Source organism: Otolemur garnettii, unplaced genomic scaffold (genome assembly GCF_000181295.1).
Source record: "Otolemur garnettii isolate 467f Iridium unplaced genomic scaffold, OtoGar3 scaffold00305, whole genome shotgun sequence".
Lineage (NCBI taxonomy): Eukaryota > Metazoa > Chordata > Mammalia > Primates > Galagidae > Otolemur > Otolemur garnettii.
In genome coordinates this window covers 467,686-475,305 of record NW_003852700.1, presented here as the reverse complement: position 1 = coordinate 475,305, position 7,620 = coordinate 467,686, and the positions used below count along the sequence as shown (strand labels likewise).

General features: G+C 42.1%; 1 pseudogene; it reads right to left on the bottom strand.

The window, feature by feature from the left end:
• Window positions 1-3,148: 3,148 nt before the first annotated feature.
• The window catches only part of LOC105888362, a 6,033-nt pseudogene continuing 1,561 nt past the window's right edge, over window positions 3,149-7,620 (bottom strand).

Sequence of the window (7,620 nt, the reverse complement as noted above, 5' to 3'; positions counted from 1 at the left end):
TCTGGTATATGGAGCCAGCGCCCTACTCCTTTGAGCCACAGGCACGGCCTGAGACTTAGTTTAAAGTCTCATCAGATTGCTGTTTATTTGCTGAAAGTGACAAACATCAATTATTCAGCAATAATCTGCCATAATAGTGTTAAATCTGCTGCTCTGTATTTTCTTCTGCCTGCCTGAAGCTGTATCTCCTTAGTTATGGGTGTTGAGATCAGTACTCAAGGTTATGAGTTACTCCTTTGAAACTGAAGCAAAGAAAAACAGGAGTGAACTTTATCATTCAAAACACTAGCCTCTTTTTCTTACTGCCTGACATTGTCACTCCTTCCTCTGTGTCTTTAATTCTCTCCTCATACCTCTTGGCTTTTTGTTGCTAAGATGACAGACTATGTATGTGGAACTGCTGCCACCCTTAAACAACACATTTTTTCTTTCGTAAGATATGGTGAAACTGGACCATTTCTGGTTATACAAACTGGGGACTACCTGCTCTCCTTGCCTTTTTTGAGTTGTGACTTTCTCAATCGAATAAGATGTTTCAAATTGATTTTCCCCTGCTGCTGGTGGCTTTTTAATAAACCTGTGATCTTCCTCTGCTCTTGGCTTAAAGAAAGTTCTAGTTTTCCCCCACTCAAGTGGAGGCTGATGGTCTGTGTTAAACCTCCTCACAGTCACCTGTAAAGATCCAGGAAGACATCTCAGATTCCTCTGAGGGTGAGTTAATGGTCAGTAGTAAAACTCAGGGCAGACAGGAGGTCATGTTAGCAAGAGGACTTGGTGACACAAAGGCTAAAAAGACTGACTCCTCCAGGCACAGGTAAGTCTGAAACTCAGGAATTGAAGGTAGAAAGTGGGTGCATGCTTGTTAAGGGATGCCACCTGCCACTGGAATCTGACCTTGAGACTCTGGGAGCAGCCCACTCTGGCAACCTGAGATGGGCACAACATTGTCCACAGGTAACACTTGATCCATGACTATGATCCCTTTAGGGACAGCCAACTATTTGGTACAATGGCTCTAGGGATGCCTAGCCCAAAGGGTAGTATACCCTCTCCTTACCTATGGAAATCTGCCGGCCAAGGCTTTCTAATAAATCCTGGGAAATATTCATTTCTTAATACTTCACTCTCCTCTCTGACTAAACAATCTGGTTCTGTAGCAGGAGTGACAGGAACACTGGAACACAAATTCTTTCTTCAACCTCTTACATGCTAGATTGGAGGAGAAGAGTTGACTCATCAGTTCCTTTAGATGCCTGATTTCATTGTTCCATTGTTGGGGAGAGAATTATTGTCCAAAGGAAATACTCAGGTTACCATTTCTCCAGAAAACAATAGCCTTCCAATGAAGGTACTCCATAAACACTTCCACCTGGTAGGTGTTTCTCTAGTGTCTGGAGGATGAGGAGAAATGGCCAGAAGAACTCAACATCCAGGTAAATTTCTCCATCTGGGAAGAGCTTCCTCCTGGCAAACCTCAGGACTACCTCAGTAGAGATTCACTTAATACCAAAACTTTTCGCACCCTCTGAAAAAGGAAGCATTAGTATACATAGCCCCTTTGACAAATTTATGAGATATGGCTTTCACAAGTTTGTGCTATGGAATAACAAATGCTACAAATACAGATGAAAGTCAATCTGTTACCCAAACAGCAAATGGTAACAACACTTTTTAATCTTTTTTTTTGCTTAAAATTAATTTCTTTATAATGTGCCTTATATACATTGATTTGAAATTATTTTGTGAATCATTATGTTATAGCTAAGTCAATCATATAGTACCTCAAAGACAGACACATCTTATTTACTATGTCTTTTCAAACTGAGCTGACCAAAAAAGCTATTTGCACAGCCTATAGGGCCAAAACGTACTTTTTTCTACCCAATGCTTTCTTGGAAAATAAAAAAAAGTAAAAATACATAATTCCAAAACCTCAATTAACATGTTCAGAGAATACCATTTAATTTTCTACTCACAGAGTCAAACACAGAATTTCCTTAACTCTTGCCAGAGTAGAAGATTTTTACTAAAGCATTACTGTTCAGTGATGAAACCACTATTGTGGCTTACACAGCTGAGAGACTCAGACCCCACTTGATGCAATAATTAAGTAGAGATTTTATTACACTTGCAGGGGGCCGTTACTGTAAGAAGTAATTGGCCCATAATGGAAGGTGAGTGGGCCTTTTATACCCTATTTTCTGCAAAGCTCAGCAAGCATGCAAAATGCAGAAGCCAATCATTGTGGTTAGCTAGGGCAGGGGTATACATTAGTTCATGGGTCACAAGATGAAGGTCACATAGTTCAGGTGGTACAAGGTGTGGGCAAGGTAGGGGTACATGAGTTGAGAAAGTTTCTGAGAACTTGGGACTTTCCACTAGGAATTTTATTTGGAATCCACCCCTCTGTTCCTCCCTTCCTTATCTTCAAGCTTCTCAGAATCTAACCTCCCCACCCTTGAGGGGACTGGGACTATAAGGTTCAGGAGAGGTTTCTCTTTCAAGGGTAGGGGGTTTGTTGCATTCTCCACTGGTCTGGGGGGGGGGTCAAGGGCATGGTTATCACACCACTGGCTGTATAAGATTTGTAGGGCAAACAGAGATTATTATATTTACATGAGTGAATTTCTAATATCTAATTTAGATTTCTAATTTCTAGTTAGATTAAATAGGCAGTCTGTCATTAGAAAAAACTGACGGTGATGCTAATTAAAATAGGTTTATAATAATTTTGGGTATATTACATATGATTTAGATATAATGAGTAAACTGAAGCACACAGTTATAAATGAACTTTCTAAATGAAAGTAATAAAGAATCCATAATTATATATCTGTGTCAATTTGAAGAGTCCTCAATATTCTTTATTTTTATTAGTTTCCTAATTAACTTTCATGATAATATATTCAAACTATGAAGACATTGATTTCTCTCCTGAGGCTACAGTCTTCTATTTGTAAAATCCTCCAAATCCATTTTCCAAGTACTGAATCAAACATTAAGTCTCAAGATATTTGTTTCTTTCAGTTCACAAGGAGAACTCCAGACTATACACTTCATGACTTAGGTGTACAGTAAGAGTAATAATGCAATAAATGTTTCTAGTAATAAACACTTTAATCTCATGTGGTACAGCACACAGGTTTAATTATAGGAATTGTAATTTATGATATAACTCATGTCCAAAATACTCTAGCACATTCACATGCTTCTCACTGCTATTCTTGCATCATTTACAAACAATCATTTTAATGATGGTTCCATGCTCCAGATGATTGATGAGGTCATGCTCAGAGGTTCCACATAAAGAAGTTTCTAGAGCACCAAAGAGAATTCAATTCACTTCCTGCACATCATGTTGCCTCATGTCACTGCTGGTCTCCCCACAGCTGTCAGTGAGGTGTATGGACACAGCTTCCTGGTCCAGGACCAGAAGCTGAGCAAAAAAGCACTGTCACTGCAAAGGTATAACTCAAACCTTTGCATCAGACTTATCCTTATCCTTGAACAAGGATATTTCTTGTTCATTTCTCTTCTTGTCCAAGAGAAAATAAAGCTTCTCTGAATTCAGGTATGAAATGGAGCATCCAAAGATGGGAATTGAGATGATGGGATCCACACTGATTTCTAATTTCATTTACATTGATGTATTCTCTAGGAGCAGGTGGCTCCAAAACTTTAGTCTTTCATTTTTTTCCCTTGTCCATACTGATTATTTGTCATACTGGAATAATCCTCTCCAAATAGATCCCCAAATATTCTATAAATACTGCCTGGCTAAGCCAGAACACACAGTGGATGAACTGGCCCCAACTGGGTGCCACCATGTTGGCGAGGACATAACTTTGAAATGTGATTTTCTTAATTTTTAATCTTTTTCTAATTTTAAAGAAATTTATTTGAGATCTGAGAATTATGTTTGTGCACTTGCCACTGTACACTTACACTGGCAACACCGTACAAACCTCTCTGCAAGGTTCCATAATCTTGGTATGTCAGTGTCTCACAGTTGTGTTCTCAGTGATGTGTGTTGGTATCTTGCTACGTTATGTTCATTTTTATTCTTGTGTTTTTGTGTGTTCTTGGGAGAATGTCAGAGCTTGAATCAGAGTAATGAACAAACTGTTGGAAATTTCTTCTTTTTTATTTTTGTGAGATAGAATTTTACTATGTCACCCTTGGTAGAGTTCTGTGATGTCACAGCTCACAGCAACCTCAAACTCTTGGGGTTCTCTAGCAATTCTCCTGCCTCAGCCTCTCAAGTAGCTGAGACTACTGGCCACCACATCAATGCCTGGCTATTTTTCAAGACAGGGTCTTGCTGTTGCTCAAGCTGGTCTCGAATCCAGGAACTCAGGCAATCCACCTGCCTCAGACTCCCAGAGTTCTCAGATTATAGGCATGAGCCGGATAATTTTTTTTTTTTTTCTGAGACCATCTCAAGCTGTTGCCCTCAGTAGAGTACCCTGGAATCACAGCTCACAGCAACCTCAAACTCTTGGGCTCAAGTGATTCTCTTGCCTCAGCTTCCCAGGTAGCTGGGACTATAGGCACCAGCCATAATGCCCTACTATATTTGTTGTTGTTGTTTTAGCTGGCCTGAGTTCCAACTTGCCAGCTTTGGTGCATGTGGCTGGCACCCTACCCATTGAGCTGGTGGCACCACCACCCAGAAAGTATTTTTTAAAAAAATATATTTTACTGGGCAGTGCCTGTGGCTGAAAGGGGTAGGGCACTAGCCCCATATGCCAGAGGTGGCGGGTTCAAACCCAACTCCAGCCAACTAAAAAAAAAGATAGTTTACTGACATTCTGAATGTCAAGTGTAATACAACAGCAGCCATGATGGACATTCAGAGAAAACTAAGGACTTACAAAACTGCATTGAAGGGGGTGATGCCTGTGGTTCAAGGAGTAGGATGCTGGCTCCATATACTGGTGGTGGTGGGTTCAAAACCAGCCCCCGTGAAAACTGCAAAAAAAAAAAAAAAAAAAAAGCATTGAAGGGTAGATTAGGCATCAGCATCAGTACATAGCTTTCCAAGTGGAGTACTTTGAATGTGACCATAGTGATATTCAGGAAGGAGGTACTACCAGAGTCCTGATACTATAAAAAAGGCAAGTTATAGCAATGAAATGAGGAGAAAATCTTTCCTTTCCTCCAATGATCCATAGAAGAAACTATAAACAGTGTTTATTCTTCTGGATACTTCCTATGAGTTTATAAATACAAACCTTTTAAAGAATAAATTATATCTGCCGGCACCTGCAACCCGCACCCTGAGCGACCAGGAGGCCACTCGGACGAGCCATGAGTGGCCAGCCGGGGAGGGCTGCGGCATTGCTGCCCGGGCTGCTCCTGGAGTGCACAGAAGTCATAAAACATTGCTGGTATTTTGAAGGACTCTGTCCAACATATGCCGCTCCTATGAAGACTGCTGAGGCTCCCGCTGCTGTGTGCGGGCCCTGAGTACAGAGACTTTGGTACTTCTGGTTCCTCCTGATGATAGGCGTGCTCTTCTGCTGTGGAGTGGGCTTCTTCATCTGGAGGCGCATGCACTCCCCACCGCTGATGGAGGAGCCCACCTTCAATGTGTCCCCCACTTTTCAAGGCCGGAGTGCACTTGAGTGTCATAAAACAGAGAGAGACGTGACATCATCCTCAAGGTCTTGGACTCAAGGGGAAGGTCAGATTTGCCTGCACCGTTGGAACCAGTTGGACCACCTGCCCTCAAAGGTGATGCAAGTTCAAGGAAGTTGCTAGGTTACAATCTAGGCCTCGTGCATGCCAAAGGAGGAACATACAGACAACAGAAATGCTGCGGGTTGGCTGAGGCCTACATAGGGCAGCTAGGACAGATCCTTTTAGCTCTGCTTTTACTGTCTTACCTCATTCCCCCCTTTGAGACTCAGAACAACTTGTTATGGAGTCTCACTACCATCCTCATCAACCTGTGCCACAGTTCATTGGTGGGGCATGTAATACGATCCACCTGGGCCTCTTTGAGACACAGCTGAACTCACTAGGTTCCTCATGATCTGGAGTAATCCTGGCAATAGGCAGGGGAGGAGAAGGCAAGTGTCTAATAACAATAAGACTCCTATGATAAGGGTCTTAAAACCTCCAAAAGCAGAGAACCAACCTCCAAAGATTGATTTCTTATCAAATCCATGCCACACTTGTACTGGCACATGAGCCAATTTGGAAATTTCATTAGCTATATTTTCCACCACTAGACCTTGATCATCTATTTTTAGACAACAGTTGGTCAGATTGAACTTTCCACATACTCCTCCTCTGCAGCAAGTAAATAATCCAAAGATAATCTGTTTTGATACACAGCATTCCTTATTTGAGTTTGCTGGTGGGCAAGGAGGGTCAAAGCTTTGCTGATTTCATTAGTGATTATTTCTAAGACCGCCTGCAATCAAATATGATTTAGCATATAGATAGGGACCCCATGACCCATCCTCTGCCCATGTATTATTCTTTATGGGGGCCACTCATCCTCTTTCCAATCCTCTGTTTGTAAGTCCCGATGATGCCACCAGACTTCTGACTGGGGTGGCTCCCGGCAGCCCAAACAGTTCTCCTGCCTTGATGGGCAGCAGAAAGAAAAAGGGCTTTATAAAGCCTATGACACAACTACCTGCCCATTGGTCAGGTAGTCGGGCATATGCCTTATCTCCACAAACCCCCAAAAACTGGAGGGTACTTCAGTTTTGTGAGAATCCTGGATGCCACCAGGCATCTCTGAGTTCAGAGAACTGGTCTAAGGGGTTTAGTTCTTTCTGATTCAGTCTCCATGAGACAGTTATTCAGTAGTAGCATAATACAGTCTTTGACCTACGTAATGTAGCTGTCCTACTAGCACAGTGAGATTTGTCCTTTCACTTCTTGCTAGGCAATATTGCCTGATAATTTGGGCCTTCAGGATCCACACGTTGTCCTTCAGGTTTCTCCGATATGGAGCAATATCTGGGTTAGGCTCAGTGGGAGTGAGTTTGCTAGCTTCCCATGGCCACTGATCTCCTGTCATAGTTCCTCCACATATAAAGCAAGAAGTTATATTCAGGGACTGTGCCACACTTTCAGCCAATTGAAAGAACAAATTCTTTGTTTCTCTTGGGAGTGGTGGCACAGGCTGTTCTAATTCATCATAGAAGGTGTGGTAAATAGCCACCTGACGGGCCTGACAGGAGACAACCCATCCACTAACCCTTAACTGACATATTGGGTCTAGGCTGGTGCCATCTATTTCCAAAGACACAGCTAGTAGTCCTTTTGCCCACTTAGGGTTAGAGGGATTACTTAGTTAGAAACAAGGGGTTGCAAGTTTCAGTAGTGCAATTAGCTGGTGCTTCCCCTTTTCTAGTATGAACTCTCTCTGGCTAGCATCTTTAGTATTCCAGGTGCCTTCTATTACACATGACCAGTATGCACATTCAGCACATGGGTAGTCTATAGAACATAGATACTTGTGGTTTCTCCTATAAGACCTCTCCCAGTCAAGCAATCCACATGACATTCCATGCTTGCTATGTGCAAGTCTGAGTGCTTGGAATGTGTCAAATCTAAGCGATACCTGGGTTGGATTTCCATAGCCTTGAGCTCTCACTA